Genomic DNA, 23,948 nt, shown 5'->3' on the forward strand with positions numbered 1-23,948 from the left:
AAGTATAAGTATTTTACCCATATAAATAGTGGAATGGAAGTTATACAGTTGAAGACACAGAATCACAGAATTTCTAGGTTGGAAGAGACCTCAAGATCATCGAGTCCAACCTCTGACCTAACACTAACAGTCCTCCACTAAACCATATCCCTAAGCTCTACATCTAAACGTCTTTTAAAGACTTCCAGGTGACTCCACCACTTCCCTGGGCAGCCTGTTCCAGTGTCTAACAACCCTTTCAGTAAAGAAGTTCTTCCTAACATCCAACCTAAAACTCCCCTGGCGCAACTTAAGCCCATTCCCCCTCGTCCTGTCACCAGGCACGTGGGAGAACAGGCCAACCCCCACCTCACTACAGCCTCCTTTAAGGTATCTGTAGAGAGCAATAAGGTCGCCCCTGAGCCTCCTCTTCTCCAGGCTGAACAAGCCCAGCTCCCTCAGCCGCTCCTCATAGGACTTGTTCTCCAGGCCCCTCACCAGCTTTGTTGCCCTTCTCTGGACCCGCTCAAGCACCTCGATGTCCTTCTTGTAGCGAGGGGCCCAAAACTGAACACAGTACTCGAGGTGCGGCCTCACCAGAGCCGAGTACAGGGGGACGATCACCTCCCTAGCCCTGCTGGTCACAGTGTTTCTGATACAAGCCAGGATGCCGTTGGCCTTCTTGGCCACCTGAGCACACTGCTGGCTCATATTCAGCCGACTGTCCACCATCACTCCCAGGTCCTTCTCCGCCTGGCAGCTCTCCTACCACTCATCTCCCAGCCGGTAGCTCTGCTTGGGGTTATTGCATCCCAGGTGGAGGACCCGGCACTTGGCCTTGTTAAACTTCATGCAGTAAAGACCAGTGTTTCCAGCTGATTCACCTTGTGATCTGCTTTTCACATGCAATTCACATTGAATGCTGTTATCTTCACAGTCATTAAAAGCAAATCCAGTGGGGTTGTGAATCAGGATAAAAATATTAGTATGTGAGAATTGTGCAAATACTGTTTTTAGTCTTGAAATTTGAGTGAGAACTTAACTTGTTTTTGAGATGACTTACAAGAATCTCCAGAAGTTCAAAGACAGAAGTAGAGGAGCATTGTTTTCTCTGGGAAAACCAATTTTCAGGCCAGCTGTAAGTGATTCATTTAAAACTGTTACTTGCTTTCCAATACATAAATATTGAAGGTCATGCTCTTATACTAATGCAGTACTTTAATGATATCCTTCATGTTGCTGTTCATGAGCTCAAGTGATTATGTGAGAATCTTGCTTTCAGGTGAAAACACGGACTAACCTCTAGATGTGTATGTAGCTCTGGGAAAAAAGCTTGGATAGCTGCCCCAGGGTCACTGTATAGGTCAAAACCCCCCAGAAGCTCAGAAGAAAAGTAAAAATATGTGCTTTACCTCATTGTTTTAAGCCAGATTTATGGTGTTTGGTGGCTTAATTCTTTTTTTTTTTTTTCTTAATGCTCTTTGACAGTACTAACATAACTAATTGTTACGCTAGCAGGAAGAGCTGAGCAAAGCCTGGTCACTCCTGCAGGTGAAAAAAAGCAGTGGCAATCAATTGCATTGTAGCTTTAAAAGTGTTGTGGTGTTGTTAATTCAAATGTCACTGTAGTTGTCTGCTGGAAGCTAAACCTACACGTGGTTATACAAAAACCAAGTGGTTCATATCCAAATGACATCTCACCCCAAAACTCCTGAAGCCATTTCCTCATATGTGTGGTACTCTTTGTAACTGAGAATAACTGTCCCCAGACACAGCATCTCAACATACTTCAGAGACCTAGTCATAAGTCTGCAGTGGATGTCCCAGAATATTACAGGAGACATTATTCTTTTTTGGGAAGAGATCCTTTTGACCCCGGTGGGCTTTAACTCTTTGGGTGGCCTTGCAGTTGAGAATGAAAGAGGAATAGCACAATCTGGTCATGTGAGACAGCAAAGAAGTACAGGGGATGAATGCTGAGCATCTGCAAGATACCACATGAATAGTTAAGGGGAGATCAGACAGCCTTTCAGAAGGTTCTTTTTCAAGATAATTCCAAAGGAGGTAACACATGAGAGACATGAGAGTTCCCTGGCCTTTATTTTTTTTTTTCCAGGTACTAAGTAAAATATTTTGGGGCCAATACAGAGCAGAAAACTGCTTCCTGTTATAATCTGGGCTTCGTTAATCACAGATTCCAAGTTTTAGGTTGCTTGTTGGCAAGCCAAGCAAATTGAAATTTAAACTGATTTACTAAACATTTTGAATTGCTTAGTAAATATTTGGTGAATTGTAAATGTTTAGTGAACATGTTTACTAAACAATTTTAATTGTGTAGTGTTAAGTTACTACCACTTTAGGTAGACAGCTGTGTAAACATTTTTTGTTTTGTATCTTTGTATTGAGTTTTCACAGTGAAGAAAGGAAGAATTGTAACCTACAAAATGGATACTTTTTCGTTTGTTCATTATTTGAACAAATTAATTGGTTGGTTTCAACTTTGTTTTCCCATGCAGCTCTAATTACGTGTCGTGAGCAGTATGCCACTTATGCAAAACAGTTCATAGAACAGCAATTAGGGGGCTGTTGGCTTCCAGCATTCATTGTATACCCCTTAACTAAATGTTATCACTGAATGTTGTTTCTCCAGCAGAACATACCACTGAAGTTTCTACCATGCAAACCTACCGGAAGCACTAGTTGTATGTGTTTGTAACGTTGTGACCCATGTTAGCGGGTTTGAAGAAGTGTTAACCAACAGTTCAAACTCCTTTTACTAGTGAACTGTGTGTGTATATATATGTATGTATATATATTTTTTTTTTAATAGAAATGTGTTTGTATTCAGTAATCAATGTATTGAATCCATAATAATGAATTGTTACTAAAAACACGAACTATTATATTGATATAGAATAATCAGGGAGAAAATTAGTTTGCTTGAACTGTGTTTGGCGACTATTAAGGATTAGGAGGAAATGTTTATTTTTGAAACAATTTTGCATCAAGTTTATGAAGTTGTATCTGTCTTTATTGAGGGGTCCTTCCTTCATCACAGGAAATTTCTGTAGTAGATTTTGGAGAGTAGTGTGTTATGTATTTGCAACTTTAATTGATAATTTGTTTAAGGAAAGCAATTAATCCCATAAGATAACTTCATTGCAGTCTTGCTGCGAAGTCTGTGCTGATCTACTGTAATATCAGATTGTTGTGTAATTGGAGGATTACTGAAACACCAAGCCACAAAAGGACAAAGACTCCTGGTCTGAGATGTTTGTCCCTCTTGAAATTGCTTAGTGCATTGCCAGCGAAGCTCATTAGCCTCACTGGTTGTTTCATCTGGCTCATGTCAGGGCTGTCTTCAAGTGGACTTGTTGCCCTCTAATCTGTCTTTAATGTAGCGAGGTGTTTGTGCTTCACATTCCTGGTGTAAATCAGAAGCTACTGATTGCTGCCATTCAGTTGGTGTCAAGTAGGCCTAAGGTGAAAAGAGCGATGGAAAACTTATATAAAGGCAACTTTACTTAACTGGCTCTCTCCTTGAGCATCTGAGGGTGTAGTTCTGACTTTCTCTTTGCTTTGGAAGCAGAAGCCATAGATTTTCCACTACTGCCAGTGAATGATGACTACTCTAAGAATAGAAATATGATGAACCCTTCCCTTTGGAGAAAGGAACCATGACCTGACGATAACGATTTCCCTTCTACGTAGGGAATAATTAGCCTTCATGTGATATATCTTGTTATAGAACATGGTTTCCTGAGCTTTTTTTGATTCTCTGATTATCTTCAGAGGGCAAGTGCTATTTTGTTCCCCAAAAAAAAGATGCTATGATTGCACCTGAGACCATGGAGAACTATTTGTTTCATGAACGGCTCAATGAAACATGCTGTAGATTGGAGGGATGCAGGAATGGCATTCCCCGATTTCATTTTCTTTAAACTTTGGCATTTGGTCAGCTCCCATTAATATATATATATTAAGTGGTTTCAGGTACCTCTGTTTTCTCTTACTATTGAGGGTCTCATAAAATTCATTTTTGTAGCAAATTTGCCTTATTTTACTTCCTGTCCTTTTTTTCCCATTATTATTTCTGGCCAATGCAAGAATCAGTCTTTTTTCTGAGGAAAATCTATTCCAGTACTGTAGGAATTCAGGTGGCCTAACGTTTAGGAAAATAAGGATGACATTGCCTAGCCAACATGAAATACTAAGTCAGTCATACAAGGCAAGGTCATTTGAATCTTTGAGCTCCTCCAGGACCAGAACGTGTAACTGGTTACAAGTGAAATAGTTGCATACATCCTAGTAAGTCCTTTAACTTGCAATTAACTATTCTTGTTTTACTGTAACTGGTACCTGTATAATAGTTAGTGGAAACAGGTATTAACATCTGAAGAGAGCAACCATGTTTCCCATTTTGAACAGTGGTTCAAAATCCTGCCAGTCCTACTGCAAAATAGCTAGTAGAGCCAATCCAACAGTAATAATCCAAAGGGTTTTATCTTTTCTTCCTTTACTTTGACATTGGAAATAGCACAAATTTTATGCTTTTCTTCACTGTGTCTTCTTCAAACCAACTAACAGTACCAAAGGGACATGGAAGTTGAACTTGGTCTCTGCTTTCCATCTATACTGGAACAGGCCCAGCCATTTGACTCTTATGCTGGCTGGCATTGCTGCTGTTTGTGAGCCCCAGGATATTTTGATGTGGCTTTGCCAGATCCATGCAGCTGTGTGAATGGACCGTGGGTTTGTGCTCAGCTGGAAAGTGAATCCCTTCAGTGATCTTGTGCTGGTATGAAGATGATCCTGTCTTCATCATCATACCCTAGAACTCTGGGGTTGGCTCTCCTTTTTCAAACAGTAACTTGTATGCAGACAAGCTGGCTTATATGGTATTCAGTAGAATAAGCTGCTTGCAGATTTTTGCCCTAGCTGAAATAGTACCAGAATTCAGATCAATCATCCAGTCTTTGTGCTGTGAAACAGGAAATATGTCTTCACGGCTTTAACTCCATTGCTCACTTCATGCAAGTCTTTTGAAAGCTTTGAGATTTGTTGAAATGCACAGCCATTCATATTAGTATTTGATAGAGCAAGCTAACATGGTTACAGCCTTTATGGTAATAGTGTTTAATATTTCAGAGTATCTAGACAGTTAATAAACTTTAGACTGCTTATGGTTTCACGTAGCAGGTTCCATGGAACAGTAAATACCTTGAATTTCAGCTATTTCTTGCCTACATGACATGTTCTGTAGACCTGAACTTGGGAGCTCAGGTTTCATGCTAGCCAGAGATCATGCCCTGATGAGCTGAATTATGATGTGTTCAGAAGTTCAAAACTTGATAGTCATGACAGGTGGATCTTGACTTGAAAATGAATGTAAGCCCACATTTAATTAGTATTGTAGATACCATGGGAGTCCTGCATCCAGCAACACAAGCATGATTTGGTGTACATAGATTAACATGGAGGCGTAGAGCTGCCACTGCACACAGCATCAGGGATTTTAGGAGGCTATCTGACTTCCAGGTAGTTTATCCAGCTTGCCAGATTATCCTGGGAGAATGTATGAGGAGGGCACCGATATATCTCAAATCACTGTTTCCACAGTTTGCCTGTAAGGTTTATGATAATCCTCTTAGAGTTGCAGTATAGAATTTGACCTCTGGTTCCTGCTCATAATTTCCTGGTCTTTGGAAGGCCTTAATAAAAGTTGTCCCAGAAGGATAAAATTGGAGTGAAAATCCATAAACTGCAATCAAAGAAGGAAATATGAAATTTAAGTCTCACGCTTTTTACTAAAACAATTGCTTAAAAGTACTTTGCTATTTGCATTTTTTATTTAAAAAAAAAAAAAAAAACTTCTTTATTTGCTTTCCTTGCATCAGACAGAAAGAATATATAGTATCCTTTTCTATTTCAAACTTTACACCTTAGTTATATGTAGTTCAATATGTGTAGGAAATTCTCTACTTTTTGCAAATAGTGAAGTCAACAGGTAGAGGGCTCTAAATGTGTTTGGATATCATACAATGAGAAGTAGTCTTGTGTTTAATAATATTTCTCCAAATAGAAACAAAAATGGTATGTAAATCATGGAAGTGTGAACAAGTATGTTCTCAGGAGGGAAATGAAACAGGTCTTGAATCTTGTGCTGGGATCAATACTTTGTACCTTCTGTTTCTGGTATGTGTGTAGTACAGATTGTATCTCACTGGAAGTACTTCTGGCAAGCAATATTAGGCATTCTGTATTTACTCCTGGAAAGTTCAGAAGATGAAAAGATTTTTGCAAGGCATCTTTGTAGGAATCTTTGCTATTAATATTGCTTTAAAATGACACTTATATACCAGACGATGTTTTCTTTCTGCATGTCAAATTCTTTCCCATCCTACACTTCAAAAGCACAATATCTCTTGTCTACATAATAAAAATACATTTGAAGTAGGAATGATATCAGAATCTCCAGAGTGTAAACCTAGACTTTCTTATGACTCTGTAGGTACTTTTCTCTTCCTAATGAAATTACTGCACACAGGAAACCGGGAAATGTGCCTCCAGTAGAGCAGTTCTGGCTCAAAGTAATATATTATTCAGCTCTACACTCACACTAATATTGCAGATAGGAGAGAATTAGAAAAACTATATGGTATGAATCTCTGACTCCAATCAAATCCATGGCATTTCTGTCATTACCTTCAGTCAAGCCAGGTTTCACCCACCAGGCTTAAGTCTTTGAGTTTGCCTTTTAAGCAGGCTTCCTGCTTTACATGCTGAGCTTCTGTTCCTAAGGCAACTGCATCCAATTACACCTACCCATACATGGTCTTTATTATACGTTCCTGAGCACTATTGAGGAGCTCTGTTTAAATTATAGAATAATGATTTCTTTTAATAGACGTGCAATTTCAATTTTCTTTCATCTTGAACTTGGTATTTAATTAGTACTTAATAGCCTGTCCCAACATAGGTAGAAAGTATCTACAGCAATTAAGAAGAGACCACTCTTTCTTCTCATTGTCTAGAAAGCTGACTACTCAGAGCCCACGTGTTGAAAGGAGGAAGAACATATACAATCATTTGTAGTGCTAGGTTAGGAATTGAGGATCGAGACCTCTAACAGAGCATGTCCTCAAACAGGGCGGTTACCTAAAGCAAATAGCCAGTTCTCTAAGCGCCACTCCTTTGTTTATGCTAAACACTACATCATTCTCAGTATCTTTCCACTTCAGATGAGGACCTATGCTAGTGTGGGGGACAGTGGATGGGTTTGGGGAAGGACCCTCTTGAAACAATAACAGGAAAGCCTTCTAGTTGATCATCTGTGATGTGGAAGCTAATTAGGCTTTGATAGCCCTGTAGCAAACAGTCAAGGTGAAAGAGCATATAGAAACAGAACTTTTGCAAATGTAGACAGAGAACAATGAGTAGTGGCACAAAATTAGTGTTCCCAGTGAAATTTGAAATGGCACTGAAGTAACTATGTTGTATGTGCAACTTTAATTTTTTGAATATCATTAAACTATCCCACTGCCAAAATATACAAGTAAATTAACAGGATGCAGCTTGAGGAAAGTACTCTGTAAAATTTATCTAATGAGGCTGGTTGATTGGATCAACCTTTTCTGTCTTTGTTTTATTTTCAGAGACAAATTAAGTCTTCATGTTGATAAAAGTCTGACAGAAGCCAAGACAAATTCTACCTGACTAAAACGAGCAAGTAGTGGCCTGCTGGATACTGCAGCCCCGAGTGGAACAGAGGGTTCTGGTCTCGGTGTGGTTCTAATAGGTCTGTGAAAGCTGTGCAGTTTGGCAGGCTTGGACATTCATAAACCTCCAGAGTCCTAGCTGAAGTATTTTTACAAACACAACATGCTGACCCAAGGCCAGCATCTCTTCTGTTCTAATGCCTTTTGCACTTTTCAAATGGGAGTGCAAAGTGGCTGGATCTGGTCCCAGCTTCCAGCTGAGAGCATTCCTATTATAGCTATCTGTTGTTGTAAACATGTATAGTAAATTCACTTCCAGCTAACAGCATTCTCATTGTAGCTAACCTGTCAATCTAATAAATTCCTTTGCTTTCTTCACTTGGTTTCTGTGCAGGAGGTGATTAGACAGTAGGTGTTCGTAATCTCCCCAATTACTTCTGTTAAAAATAAATAAATAAATTGACAATCGTTATTTATGGTAGGTGAAAACAGTGTGAGAGCAACAAAACTGCCTTTCTATCTGTCTTACCTCTTCTTGTTTTGAACCAGTCTTATCTAAGATATCGAGACAAATTTGGTCTTGTAACGTTTACCTCTTTTGTAGAAACTTAGCTGAAATTCTATGCCCAGCAGTAGGAACTGCACAAGAAGAATAAGAGATCTAGGTCAAAAGAGTTATTACTAGCTCATACCTTGGATATTAACTGCTCTAGTTGAATCACTATGAATTGAAGAATAATTGAAAGGTACAAAAACATCACCACGTTCCAGAAAGGCTTCTTTTGCTTCAGATGTGTTTCTCTCAGCTAGTACAAGGTTAAACCAGTTGCACTGTAATCTGTTTTCTGCAATATCAGCTGATTTTACTAAAAGCAAATGGGTTACATATGGCTGAGGTTGGTGTTGAAGCTGGAGTCTTCCTCTGACAGTAACCAAGCTTGCAAATCCTGATATTTCCCACTCTTTTCTCACTGATGATTTATTTCTGATAGGTTGAATTACTCTGTTATCTCATAAGACTATTTTCATTATATACCTTTTTAGAGATAAAATTAGAGCAATTCTCAATCATTACCTACTTCAAATAATATTTCTTAGCTTTGCATTTATAAGCTCTTGGGACTAACTACTGAGTAAAGTTTAAACCTTACAGTAGTTGCTCTTACTATCTCTCATTGTCTTTATTATATTAATGTTACACCATTAAAATATTAAGGACCTCATCCAGTAAACAAAATAATAACCAAAAATACCTATAGAAGTATGTAAGTACAGGGTCATGCATCTGGTTTATATTCAAAGGGTAGGTCTTCAATGTGTTTTTTTCATCAGTTAAATAACTAGTGAGCTATATTTTCTTTGAGCTACTGGGTTCCAAAGGAATGTTTCTGTAACCACTTGATGCACAAGTTTCAAGCCTACAAAAATAAATAAATAAATGCAAACTACATATATATGTGAGTAATTTAAGTGGCAGAGCATCTGAGACTGAAATTACTAATTTTTGTATGTTAACTTCTGGTGTGTTAATTATTTGTACCCCAAATAACTGGTTTCTGCTGACTGTTAATGAATCACATTGTTGAAAATATTAATTTATTATTCTTGATAACACAAAATATCCTTTTTTGTTTGTCTATGGTAATTACAGTGATCGAGAAGATTTCATCATCGCTATTATGTATACGTTGAAAGTCAATTTGTGTGTGAATGAACCACATTATTTTTTCTGTGCAAACAGGAATGATTCCATTCTGGTTCAAAGTACTTCAGCTCTAAATTAATTTTCTGAATCCCAACATAAGTATTGATCTGGTGTTCAGGGGTTGGTTTTGGTTGTTGTTTTTTGTTTGTTTGTTTGTTTGTTTTGGGGGGAAGGGGAGTTCTGTTTTGTGTTTTTTTTTTTGTTTTGTTTTTTCATCAGTCTTATCTTGTCTGTTTTCTAGAATGTAACATAATGCAAAGTAATTCACATGTGCTGAGAAATTGTTTGATACAACAATCTGTTTGTAAGGTAAAATACTTTTGACAGTTTCTTTGCAATTTATTTAATGCAAATTAACTATAAATTAGTCTTTTGATGGATGATTGATTTATTTAAGAAAAATGTGTTTCTTCTTATAATATTTCTGAGTGAGCAATTAGATATTATAGGACCATGTTGTGAAATTAGGCCTTTGATAGCCTGTTTGCAAGAAGTTCTATTTCCTTATGCATAAAATGCTCTTCAAACCAAATACATCACTCATTTTATTTAAATTGATTCTCTGTTGATTTCAGTGGAATAAAGTAGTACTTCAGCTACCACAAGCTTGTAGAACCCAGCTTAAAATAAACAGCCTGAAAAAGATGGATAATTATCAGTTGTAATGCTAGGGACAACATTAAGTTTTTAAATATCTAGCAGAAAAAAAATAATATTCAGGTATTCTGTGTCTCAAATGCACCATGTGACAAGAAGCTGTAGTTACCACATTTTTTTAAATCAAATTTAACGTGGTTCAGGTACACCCCCCCCCCCCCCCCTTATTTAAACTGTTCTTATCGAAGCAACAGGAATCCACGGTGTTCTCTCCCTTCCTTTGCTTAGGGACTTTGACTGCATGTGCAAAAACATGCATATCCAAGTGAAAATTGTAGTCCTCATAATACAGAGCTCTGGACTTCTTTGTTGTTTTAAGTATAAATGTGTTGATTCAAACATGAAAAAACCTTCATGTGCATGCAGTGTTAGCCTGTGCTGTTGGGATTTACAGAGTTACCTTGATGAAAACTGTCCCTGAATAGAAACAGTTACGTTTTCTCATAACAAGTACCCTGAAAGAACATTATGTAATGATCCACACTGACATGTTTGGATGGTTTCTTTGCACTGACTGATTATTCGTACAGCTCATTTGCCCCCCTCTCTTTCTAATCATTTAATTCATTTGCTTGTATAAAGCCCATTAGTTTTGCACTGGATTTATTGTCAGTATCATAGCTATAAATGTGTTCTTCTAAGGCATTTTACAGAAGTCTTAATTTAGCCTTTTCTGCAGTCACAGCAATGAGTATTGCAAGTTGACAGCCAGTTATTTCAAAGTGCATACAGCACTCCTTGAGAAGGAAGGAAAGGAAAGAAGGAAGCTTGATAGAAAAGTCTGTGTACTCTGGTTTTTGCCTTACTTACTCTGTCCAGGTAAACCTCTCTAGGGAAAAAAAGGAGGGCATCAGAAAATTTGTGCTATTTTCCTATGACTAAGCCTTCTAGCTGCTGTCCTAAGAAGTGTGTAGGCACCCACAAAATATTTTAAATGGCAGAAAGATGGCTTGCTTGGGTACTGAGGCCGAATTTTTAATACAAGAATTGTAATGTACATTGAAAAATTATTTCAAAATATTGCAGAAGTTTTTGTGATGGACATAATGCATAATGTTTGGCAGGAGATGGATAAACACAGTAAAATTTGCAATAATGTGGTGATAACACTGAGCTGCAATGTGCCATTAAGTTTGAAACACTGGAATGTAATTCCAGTTTCCTTCTAAAGGGGAAAAATGTCTTGCCCTGGTTACATATGTGCCTCTCCAAAGCAACTTGGTAGGCTTTGCATACACTCATAATGAGGGAGCTTGAGGATTATAAATTACTACTTATTTGGTGAGCTCCAGGATCCACAGACAGCTAAACTAAACTAAAAGTAAACTAAATGTACCATTTCAACTGGCACATTTGCCAGACTCCAGATCAGACAGGCTTATTCTGGGCTGGTACTCCTGCAACTCTAGGCTTTTTATATCTAAGATATGTAACATTGCCACTTAATTGCAATGTATTTGCAGTAAGTATTTTGTAAGTATGCCGCTTACTGTATTACATGTGGATAGAAACATGATTTTCCATGATTTTGGAATTACCTTGATCGATATGAATTGTAGTCCATCTAATTACTATTATAGAAGCAATGTTACAAGGGAAAACAAGGAAAGGGTACTCCAAGGTGTTGCAAGATAACCTCTCCAGAAATTTTTGTTTCTTGTGGTGGTGGTTTCTTGTTTGTTTTTGTTGTTGTTGTTTGTTTCTTTGCTTTGCCTGATTGCGAAGTAAGCTATATCTTGAAAATGAAGGTGTGACTATACTGATACCTAGGCCTCTTGTGTAGTTTTATTGAAGGACAGGAAAATGAAAAAGGTAATATTTATTTACAGAAGTATCAACAGAAAATAGACTTATATTAGTCTTGATCTGTGTCTCATATAAAATTGTATGGTTTGTGGTTTTTTGATTGTTTTTTAACTAGGAGGTCTGTGCACAAGTATGTAGGCTGACTGCATGAAGACGTATCAGGATATTTATCTTCATTAAGTCAAAACTGAACTGGCCACATACTTAATCTGTTGGAAAGTATGACTAGATCTTTGGATGTAAAATAAAAATGAAAATTCACTGACTCCATTTCACAATATCATTTTCTTACAAGCTTAACTTTATCTTTAATGGACTTCAGATTCTCAGTTATCTTTAAGTGTTCCTGAACTCCATTGTCTTACAGGATTGCTCCTAACCAGGAACAGTGTTTTGAAAAAGTGTTTTGAAACAGGTTTTGGAAAAGTGAAGTGTGGCAGCTGCTTAAAAGTGAAGCTTCCATGTCTGATGATGAGGTCAAAAGGAAATTGTCTCACTTTAGTCTTACTGATGTTTTCAGTGTAGGAACTGTATAGTTTAGAAAGATTTAACAAATTTAACAGACTTACAACATGCTTCAAGATTGTGACTGAAGAAGGAAATAAATAAGAACTAATTTCTGACAGACTATTTTAAGTGATACTGCAATGAAGCCCTGTGTAAGTGTTGCTACTCAGTTAAAGTACCAAAATGAAATGTGAACAGCAAGCATGATTCCTCAAGCAAGGACACTTGTATTTGTAATGCCTGTAGTCCATTAGTAGTTCAAAATTCTTTGCTGGAATATTTCATTCCCATAAAATTGAAATGCTTTATTTAAAAGTCAAGATCAACAGCAATGAAGAAGGAAATATGAAAAAAAAAAAAAAAAAAGCAATATTATTCTGTATAGGAAACACTTGTTTTCCCCAGATTAGAGTACCCACAAGGCCCATTTGACGATGGACTGCTTCAAATGTCCCAGGCTGTGCTGATCACCTGATTCTGTGAGGAATCTCTAGCACAACATTAACCACCCTACAGGGAGCCAAGTGATTGCTGGTAGCTTCTCCTGACTTGCACGTTCCCAGCTGTGCCTTACTACTCCAAGGTTTAACACTGTGTGTTGGCCAGGGATTTTCTTTGTCTTGAGAAAAATTGCTTTGGGATAGGATAGTATAAGGAAATTTCAGGTATGATATTTAGACGCCCAGACTCTTTTTGCTGTATGAGGAAGAAAAACTAGAAAATATGTGTATGTAACACTCTGGTGTGCATGAGTACTTGAGACTGTAATTGTTCTAGTGTGAACATGCAAGTGCTTGTTGTTTGTTTTTCATGTCCTTATTGACATAAAATAATCCATCAAAAGTAAGTAATAACCATTGAATGTGTCATAGAAAAACAAAAATAAAATGGAAAAAAGTTTTAATATTACCGATTCTAATATATGGATTTGGTGTCCATTGAAGACAGAAGTAAGTTAACCACAAACTACAAGGAATATGTCAGGAATACATTGTCAGGAAAAGACTTCTTAAAGGAGGTTAAGTGAGGGAGTCTAAGTAAAAGCCTTTACCTCATAAATTCATAAAGGAAGAAGTGAAGAGTTGCCTCTCTGAAAGGAAAAAGAGGGCCTAAGTGTTTAGCATCCCCTGAGTTATCTAGCATTTCTCATGTTAAGGGCTTTATTAAGGCAACCTTGAACTGCATTGCTTTTAAATGTATTTATGCACCGCTGATATTTTTTTTAAATTTCCGGTTTTAAAAAATTTACTATTGCCAAACATGTTTGCAGCATAATATTATAGCTAAAGTCTTCTTTCCCCCTCTCCCTTACCAGGACCTCTTCAAAATTCCTATTCAGTGCTGTTTAGCAAAATACCATCACCTGTTAACAGGAATGGGTTCTGAAAATTGCTGCCTGTTTCACAGAATCACAGAATGTCCATGGTTTTAAGGGACCTCTGAAGATCATCTAGTCCAACCCACCCGCCAAGCAGGATCACCTAGCACATGTTATGCAGGATGGCATCCAGGCAGGTTTTGAATATCTCCAGAGAAGGAGACTCCACAGCCTCTCTGAACAACCTGTTCCAGTGCTCTGCTACCCACACAGTTAAGAAATGCCCCCTCATATTGAGCTGGGACTTCTTGTGCTTCAGTTTGTGCCTGTTGCCTCTTGTCCTGTCACTGGGCACAACTGAAAAGAGACCGAGTCCATCCTCTTACCACCCTGGTCAAAAATGGGTTGTATTATCTTATTTTTGACACTGTTTCATCTCCACCCCTGTTCTATCTGCTGTCTTGTTATGCCCTCCTGTTATACCATTTAGCTTGTATGCTGTCAGGGGAAAGTGCCCTAAATAACATTGCTTTTGCATATGTAATACTGACGATCCCAGTTCAGCTAGATTCTGCACATTACCACACCATGAATACTGATAACCTGTGCCCACAGATTCTGCACCCAAGGAGCAGAGTGGTTCTGGTCTGACACAGGGAGACTGCGTGCCTGCAGACCAGTCCAGTGACACCTCTTACAATGTGATTTGGCAGGGGGGACTATCTGATGTGTCATATTTAATGGGCACATTGTGGATTCTCTTGATTTTGCTGGAAAGAAGACATCTGTAGTAGTTGCATAAATGTTTCTTGTTTCTTTACAGAGAAAGGTACTCGAGAGAACTTTCCTGTTTATAACATTTATAAATAAGAGATGAGTGTTTGGATTTGCTGTCGAAGGTTGTTATGTAGTGACTAACAGTACAATACCATTCTCTTTTTGTCTGTGTCCTGTGGGGTGGCTTGGGGGAGATCTGATAATCACATTGTCTTGGGAGTGATCTCAAACTGGTGTGAAGTCTGAGTCTGTCACCTGCACCCTACTCTGCAACCTCCATCTTTTACAGAGTTTTTGATTTTGTTTCTATAATTCCAGGGTGGCTAATGCGTTTGTGTATTAACTAACAAGAAGTATTTGACAATGTGTTCTTTCCCAGAGTAGAAGTGCAAAGTGCAAGAAAATAAATCAATAGCTTCAAGCATTGTGCAATCAGGCTCTGAGATGTGAAGTGGCTTGCAACGGGGTAGGCGAGAATCTCATTTTTTTAAGAGCAAACTAAAGCCATTTCTGTATTCACCATGAATGTAAGTTCAAGAGGAAGGGGACTCAATTCAGTACAATGACTTTTCCTTGGCTTCTTGCTGTTCTTGGCAGTGTTTTTTCCTTAACACCTGGTCAGCTGGCTGGTGAACAGGTATGTGTAGGGAACAGAGGCAGCTCAACAAGGGAAGTAAACAGCTTGAGTTATGGCCTCTTCCATCTCTGGCTATCCTGTGCCATTTTTTCCCATGATTTAATTCCTCCATGCATTGCAAGGGAAGGGAGCTCACTGGACCAGGAATTGACTTATAGGAGGAATTCTTTCTTTGATGTTCGTGCTGCGGTTAGCAGCACTGCATTGCATTTTCCTCCTTTTATAGGGATGAGATTTTCAAAAGCCTAAAGTGGTCCTGGCTTTTCCCATTGTTCTGTTTGTTTGTTTGTTTTGATTTTTTTTTCTAGTGGACAATTTTTTTTTAGTGTTACACATCTTTCTTGTGCCCTTGAAAGTTTATTGAATCACATCATTCTCTTAGACTAAATTGAACCGTTCCTTGACACTGGCTTCAGTACAGTGGGTTCTAAATCTTAGGGATTGTCAGTGATGGGCATGGTGAATTGCAATAAATTTGCTTTTCTTTATTTATTTAAATAAATACATGACTTTCATCATTTAAAGTATTATGAAAAAAGTAAACATATTCATAAGTAAATACATTATAATCTATTCAGATAATTGCGAGTGATTTTCTAAAGCAGATTAGTTTAATAACTTTGTTTGCTGCTGAAGTTTTAAGAAGTGTCAATCAGGAAAGAAATGGAAGTCCTTAACTGCCTACCTGGGAGTGTGTCTTTTTCAATACTTGAGCCTACTTTTGCTATTTATAGTCTTTTCTGATGGAGTAGAAAGAATTTATTGTGATTAAATAAATAAATGAATAAGTTTAGAAGCAGGATATTGGGGGGAGGGAAGGGATGTTTGTTTTTTGTTGTTGTTGTTTCTTTCCAGTCAGTGGATAAAGATGCAGTTTGTCTTCTGTTTTGATTGTTTGTATTCTGAAGTTATCCTAGCTTTAGATTCTTGAATGATACAGTGACTTGACACAGGCTATTACCAGTTTGGTTTATTACAAGGAATTAATTTTTGTGTAGTGTGAACGGTTTTTAAAATTCAAGGTATGTTATGATAAATCATCTTTTTGCCCCAAAGAATCCACTTCACTAAGGGTATTTTAATTAAAGTTTACAATGATATTTTTTTTGCCATTTTTCCAAATTATGTATTAATTTGTTGTTTTCATCCAAAAACACCACGATAAAACCATAATATATAAGGTTAATCATTGTAAGTGTCAAACAGCAAGACTATTACTAATTAAAAATCTGAATAATTTACATCATTATTTAAATGACCACATATATATTTATATTTTATAAATTGTTAAAGATATTGCAAATGTCTTGTAAAGACCATCATAATTCTTTTTTAAAGAAGTGTTTTTTTTTTAAAAAAAATCACACTTATGATCAGCAATATACTGCAGCTTTCATCTGAGGAGACACTAATCAGAGTATGATAATATAAGGCGAGAAAAATGGAGCAGTTTTCACACAGAATCACACACAGAATTTCTAGGTTGGAAGAGACCTCAAGATCATCGAGTCCAACCTCTAACCTAACACTAACAGTCCCCACTAAACCATATCCCTAAGCTCTACATCTAAACGTCTTTTGAAGACTTCCAGGGATGGTGACTCCACCACCTCCCTGGGCAGCCTGTTCCAGTGCCTCACAACCCTTTCAGTAAAGAAATTCTTCCTAACATCTAACCTAAAACTCCCCTGGCGTAACTTTAGCCCATTCCCCCTCGTCCTGTCACCAGGCACATGGGAGAACAGCTTTTAGAAGCATACAAGAAAGATAAGTTATCTGATCTTTCTTATAAGGAAAGAATTATTCATTACATGCTCAATGAAAGAGTCAAGGTAGCCATTTTCAAAGAACCACAAAAAGATTGGATCCTTTAATTTGTTTCTTTTCTGCACCCTGGCCATATGGACCTCACTGACCCTGGATATTTGGAAGCCAGACAGGAAGAGGGCATACTGAAAAAGGAACCAGATGTTGCTGGTGTTAGTCTGGATGCCTCCTCTATTTTGGGTTCATAGACGTGTTTGCTGAAATGTAAGTGCTTGCTCACTCTATTTCCCATACCTTTCATTAGCCATCTTCTGTTGGGCCCTGATCACACTGATCACACCTCTGTCCCCCCTGCCAATGCAGCTCACTCAGGGGATGTGCTGGCCCACTCAGTGGCACGTGGGCTGCTTCCTGGCGCTGAGACACCAGTTCGTGTCTGGGTGGGAGAGAAGAAGAAGGAAATGGCTTGAGGAGAGCACAACCAGGTGGAGGTGTTTCCAAAATGCAGCTCAGATGGAACCTCCTGGAGTTCATGCAGGCCACTGAAGAGGAGCGTAAATGATGTCTAGGAAGATTTGCAGGCCAGAGGTACAAGTTGGGACTACACTAGAGCTGGATGTGACAATGGCTCAGGAGGCTTTGCTCAACTGAGGGGGTCTTGAGGTAGAAGAGTGTTGCCAGATTCAGGGCAGCCCTCATCTCCTGGATCCAGCTCCGGGCAGTGGTGCACATGGGCTGCTTGTCAACCTCTGGCCTCACCTGCTGGTGGCAGTTCGTAAGCCCTCATCATTTAAACCATAGTTGGCTGCTGCCTGTTTTTAAACTGGGGTTCTTCAATCACCTAAATCTTTTCTCTTGTTACTTATCCTTACATGTGGTCATGCCTTTTGTTTTCCATGGATGACCGGATTGGAAAGTTAACAGTAAAGTCCAAGAAACAGATTGTTCTTGTTTACCTTCCAAGCTTCATAACCTCTCTATCTCAAAAATAAATTTGTTCAGGGTTTCTTTTTATTTTTTGTTTTGTTTGTTTGATTGTTTTTGTCTTGTTTTCTCTCTGAGAATGGTCATGAAGACCAGGCTGATTGTTTTGGTTGAAGGACCCTCAGAAGTACTGCAAAGTTCACAGCAAGAGATTATCCCATCTGTTGTTGCGAGTTTATATTAAACAGGTTTAAGCAGAAATGAAAAGTAAGCAAAGAATTTTAAATAACCTGCCTTAACATCCTCTTTCTCTTTAATGAGAAGCTGCAGAAGTCAGAAGCAGCTGCACTTTATTCTGTCATGATTTCATGCTCTTATTATTTTTCAGTTATCCAGCAAAACATGAGGAATTTTGAGCTATATTTAATGTAAGAAGTGAAGAGAAACACCCTTCATGGTCTGTTATTTAACACCTCCTTCTAAGCATCCTTCCTTCTTTGTAAAGAAGGTTTAAAAGACACCAGCATTTCCTTTTTTTGTTTGCTTTCTGCTGTGTTAGTCACCTCTCTAGCAGTCTCTTTTTGTCAGTACCTGAAAATGCTTCCCTTCTGGGCTCAATTGTGCAGGTGATTATTTTTTTCTTAGTAAGAGGACTTCGATGGGTAAGTACAGATAGATTTCAATGCTGATTTACAGGTCAAATACCTTATTTCATTCTCATTTTGTCTGGATTTTGAGACCCTACCCATTTTGTTTGTTGGCTAAAGCAACAAACTCAGGTGTAACCATTATTTGTACACTTCATGGCAATGCTTTGTGAACAGTGAGAAAAGTTTGGTTTCTGCTAAAAGGAAGTGTTACAGTTTAGATAAAATTATCAAAATTCCTGTCGGTTGTTTAAATACATTTAACCATGTTCATGTTAACCATGTTAAACATATTCAGTTTTTCTATACTGCTCTAATATAAACTGTGATTGTTTGATTCAGTAAAAAAAGAAAAAGAAATGTGATAGAACATTGTATCTAATTAAATGCTATACTTGCTCATTAAATTCTTTGTTTTTGTTCCCTTGCTTACTACAATAAATTGACTGTTAGTACATATTTATCTGACATTGGTTGTGTTCCTTATTTTAATATTTCTGATCTGATACTATATTTTAGATCTTTCCTACCACCTTCTGTTTGTGTGCCTCTGCACATTTCTTTCTTACAAAAAGCATGGATAATTTCATTAGGTACATGGGGGACATGGTCTCTTCTAAATTAAGAGGAAAGGACAGGAGCATCTCTAATTCTAATGGACCTTTTAGATGATCTATTGAATTACTGAAGCAAGAATAAAATTAATTTTCATTTAGACTTTACTTGGAAATTCCTATCTATTGCTTTCCTTCTTTTTGTCGTAGACTCACCCTGGTACTTCCTTCACTGTTTCCTTTAATTTCTTAAAAGTTAGGGCATACTAGATCATTTTTCTGTCTTTTGTTCTGCAGCCAAAGCTGAGATATATAGTGAGAGGCTTTGTGTGTGTGTGTGTGTGTGTGTGTGTGTGTGTGTGTGTGTGTGTGTGTGTGTGTGTGTGTGTGTCAGCAGTTACTTATGTGCCTAAGTCTGTCCATTTTCAGAAAAGCTCTTACGTATTTGTCCTCTTGATCCTAATGGATGTTAAACATACATTATGGCCACTGTTCTGTTGCAGCCTTCCAGCTTCTGTCTTACAAGTTTTTCTTCAGAAAGCGCACCTGACATGAGGATGTTGTTAGTCTTTGGTCTTAATACATCTGTGCTATTAATGCAACCAGAAGGTCTGACCTGCATGTCAGATGCTGGAGTCTAAATTACTTCTTTGCCGCTTAGGAGTGTTGGTACCATTATGCTTTCCCAGCAGTGCTATTCTTTACAAGTACTTTCAGGCTTTAATATCATCACTTAATTGAATATTTATCAGATGCCAACACAAAATATTGTGTAGAGCTTCTGTAATTAAGTTTTGGAACTGATGAAATCACCTACTTGCAAATGCGTAAAGGAATTATTTATTTTGCATAACTTAACATATTTTTGTTATAAACATGTCAAGGGGATGTGGAGGATGCATTTCTGTGGTGCAGTCAGATTATATTGTTACCAAACCGGGCTTTGCTGGAATTTGTTTTTATTTTATTTATTTATATCTTTTAAATCTTATTACACAATCATCCGTACCTGTGAAAGTGACCACCTACTTGTGTAATGGAAAACAATTAATGCTGTAATGGCCAAAATTTTAAAGAAGCAATGTTTAGAAAAGTACTATAGTTATTCTCTGGGTGACTTGTAATCAAAAGATGTGAAATTCTAACTTAATGGTATATTTTCATCAAACTGAATTTAGCACAGCATTTCTGAATAAATGGAGAGAATAATTGTTGGAGTAATTTCACTTCAGTCCCTGGAAGGGCAACGGAACAGCTCGTCCTGGAGGCCATCTCTAAGCCTGTGGAAGACAAGTAGGTGATCAGGAGTAGTCAGCATGGATTCACCAAAGGGAAATGATGCTTAACCAACCTGAGTGTCTTCTGTGATGGGACAACTGGCTGGATAGATGAGGGGAGAGCAATGGTTGTTGTTTACCTAGGCTTCGGTAAGGCTGCTGAAGGTCCTAATGGAAAACAAGCTCACCATGAGCCAGAATTGTGCCCTAGTATTCTGGGCTGCATTAGGAAGACCATTGCCAGCGGGTCGAGAGAGTTGATCCTCTCCCTGTACTCAGCCCTGGTGAGGCCTCACCTGGAGCTCTGTGTCCAGTTCTGGGTTCCCCAGTACATGACAGACATGGAGCTCCTGGAGCAGGTCCAGCACAGGGTTTCTAAAATGATTAATGTACTGGAGCATATCTCTTATGAGGGAAGGCTGAGGGAGTTGGGCCTGTTCAGCCTGGAGAAGAGAAGTCCTGTGAGATCAGATCAAGGTGTATAAGTATCTGAAGGGAGGATGTCAAGAGGATGGGGCCAGACTCTTCTCCGTGGTGCCCAATGAGAGGATGAGAAGGAATGGGCACAAACAGAAACACAGGAAGTTCCATCTGAACATGAGATCATCTAGCCCCAACCCACTTGCCATGGGCAGGGACATCTTCCACTGGATCAGTTTGCTTAAATCCCATCCAACCTGGCCTTGAACATTCCCAGGGATGGGGCATCCCTGGTTATGCTACACCCAAATCTGTGAGAGTTTTGCTTAATACAGCTTCAGAAAAGTGTTTTTCAACACAAGTATTCGGTGGAAAGAGGAAGTGGCTGAGACACACAGAGGTAATGAAGGTGGTCTGAGGGCAGGAAAAAACACTGTTGTTATGATTTTACAAGCAATTTACTAATGGGGAAAAATAGTTGCTGTTTACACATCATCAGCCCATCCTGGAGCAAAGGCAATTGATGCCATGATGGAATTGAACTGAATATATACTTGTTTTTGTTCTGGACACTGTTTCTTTGGTCTATTATTAAACCTGAGTGAGCCCAAGAGAAAAGAACATATTTGCTTTAGGTGGCTGGAGAGGACCAGTGCATCCGTGAAGGATAGCGGAACTCAGTGTTTGTTTAAACATTGTTTAGTTTGACTAAAAAAAAAAAATAGAAGAAGAAAGGACAGAGATACAACACTGATGCTCTCTTAGCTTAGCGTTCAAGTCTCTGGAAGTAGTAAAGGGACAGAGTTTCTGCTGTTTTCCACATAGATTATCAGAATCTGTGTTGTCTGAGAGAAATGCATTCAAGAGCATATTGGATGTACTTTTCAGTAGATGAGGAGGACAGGACTTCATGTATACTACTAATTGCATATTTAAAAAACAGAGCTGTGCCTTTCTGCAGGGTCTTAAAAGTTATTAAAAGACTGTGTAAGGAGTAGAAGATAAGAGATTTATATCCAGGTGGCACTGGCTGACACAAGCAAATGGATCCAAGGGCATTGAAAGCCTGAGCAACTCAGGGAAAGAATGAGTCCCTCGCCATTTGCTACAAATAGCCAAGCTTGCTTTGTTTTCCAGGCCATTTAATTTAATGAATAAAGACTTTTTACCCATAATCAAGATTGATGGTATACCTCTTTGTCCTGAGGTTGAGACTAGAAGGTGTTATTCTTACTGCAACCTTGCAGAGGTTATCCATTACTTTAGTTCACTTCCTAACAGTCAAGTTATTTTTGCAGTAAATGAGGCCTGTCAGTATTGCAGTATGATATGCCAGATCCTCTGCTCAGCGACAACCCTGTTTCTGTGCTATGGAAGACATGTAAAGGAAAGTGTGGTAGACGTAGAGATGGCATAGCTGGCTCATGTGTTTTGTTTTCAGTGATCCTTCTTTCTAGGATCAATTCAGCATTCAGTTTTTAGCTGAAATGTGTTTCTAGTCACAGGCTTTAGTTTTTAATGCAGTTTCAAAGCCAAACTTGTGGTTCTGTTTTAAAATGTCACCTTTATTTTAAATGAGAATCTGTTCTGGATGGTTGTCATTAGAATGAAATACAGCGGTGGAAAGTTCTTAGATCAACTGAGATCACGTATAAAAAGCTCACCCTTTTAGTACTGTCATTATGTGCTGTTTTTTTGTTTAATATTCGTGGATGACGTTAGATTTTATTATATATATATATTTGGAAAACATTTTAAGGAGTATTTTATTTTAATCTTACTCCATTCGTTCCTCTTTATTTTAAGATCAGCAGCATAAATCTTCCAGTGGTCAGGTTTTGGTGTGCTAATGTGTCATGTAGGTTAATAAGGTCACAACCTAAGATCTTAAATAACTTTTTTCCCCTCATATAGGGTGTTCGAACCAATTATTTTTTCTTGCTTTTACTGTGGATTGTCTGAATATGACTTAATGATGCACAAAAGCAGGCTTTGTTCAATGAAAGCACTTGTATGAAGAAAACCTGACATATAATAAATGACATCAAAGGAAAATTGTCAAGAGGCTTTGGTTTCCACCATCATCTTGGCATACTTAAAAATAAAAGGGAACACAATGTTTCTTAAAGCTTCTTGCCTTGAATGTACTTTGTTCCAATATACGTTACTGGTAGAATTCTCATGGTTTGCAGAGTAGCCAACACCGAGAACTTTGAATGTGCAGAAAAGGGTTTTCAAAAGCACTGAAAAAACAAAACCGGGTCAGGTAAATATCCAGTACCCTTGAGGGAAGTGGTGATGGCTTAAAGGTTTTTAAACAAAACAATAACAACAACAACATAAATAAATAAATAAATAAAGACAGTACGTCCATATCCTTCATTCATCATTTCAAGCCAGACTACTGAAACTTTTTTGAGCCATTGTGTGAGGTTTAGGGCAGATCTTGGCCATACTTTGTGCAGAAGTTTTAGGTGATGTCACCTGTAGCTGCCTACCCTATGGCAGATTAGGCAGAACAGTTGGTATGCACCCCCTCAGCATAGTTACATATGCAATGCAGTTTCTTTTCTCAAACCTGGTGTCACTGGCAGTTTCAGCTCAGATGCTTAAAACCAAAGCTCTGCATGGCAGTGAGTGAGCCATAAGTATGTGTTTTCGGCTGCTGTGCAGTGAGGCAAGGCAGCACAATGGAAAAAAAAAGTTGGAAACAGTGAAATCTTAAAACACTGCAGCACAGTTGCCACAGAACATCTGATAGTACTTTAAGAACAAGTTAGGAGGAGCTAGATTATTTGCTGTACTGCAGGTGAGATCATTACCAGTGCATAACACTGCAATTGATCATATAGCAGTTGCTATGTACTGGTAGAAGTGTGTGGCTACGTGGCTGTTAGTTGGGCTTGGCTGTTGTTATTTTTTTTCCAAGAGATGTTGAGAGATCCTAAACAAGATCAAAATCCTGCATGCTGTGCATTGCAAATAAAATTTAGTCCTGACTGTTATGTCAGTCATGTGCCTTTTATGTTTTTTCATCTCTTGTATGTATTTTCCAGATAGAAATAGAATAATTTAAATGTGCAAAAAATTGTGAGTATATCTCAGCAATCCCATTTTGTGAAGTGCCATTGTGATACAGACTTGGGTCCCATGAAGATGAAAAATGAGCAATGCCACTCCCCTTTCAAATTATGCTCAACCTTTGTTTTTTTCCTTATGGTTGCCTCGTCTACTGTAATTTCAACCTACTACCAA

The 23,948-nt window shown here is 38.2% G+C and overlaps 1 protein-coding gene across 3 annotated transcripts in view; it reads left to right on the plus strand.

The window, feature by feature from the left end:
- SLC35F3 (solute carrier family 35 member F3) overlaps nt 1-23,948 on the plus strand; it is a 159,073-nt gene that overhangs the window by 5,352 nt on the left and 129,773 nt on the right. The gene's annotated exons all lie outside the window — the stretch shown is intronic.

Source organism: Anas platyrhynchos, chromosome 3, assembly GCF_047663525.1.
Source record: "Anas platyrhynchos isolate ZD024472 breed Pekin duck chromosome 3, IASCAAS_PekinDuck_T2T, whole genome shotgun sequence".
NCBI classification, from domain to species: Eukaryota; Metazoa; Chordata; class Aves; order Anseriformes; family Anatidae; genus Anas; species Anas platyrhynchos.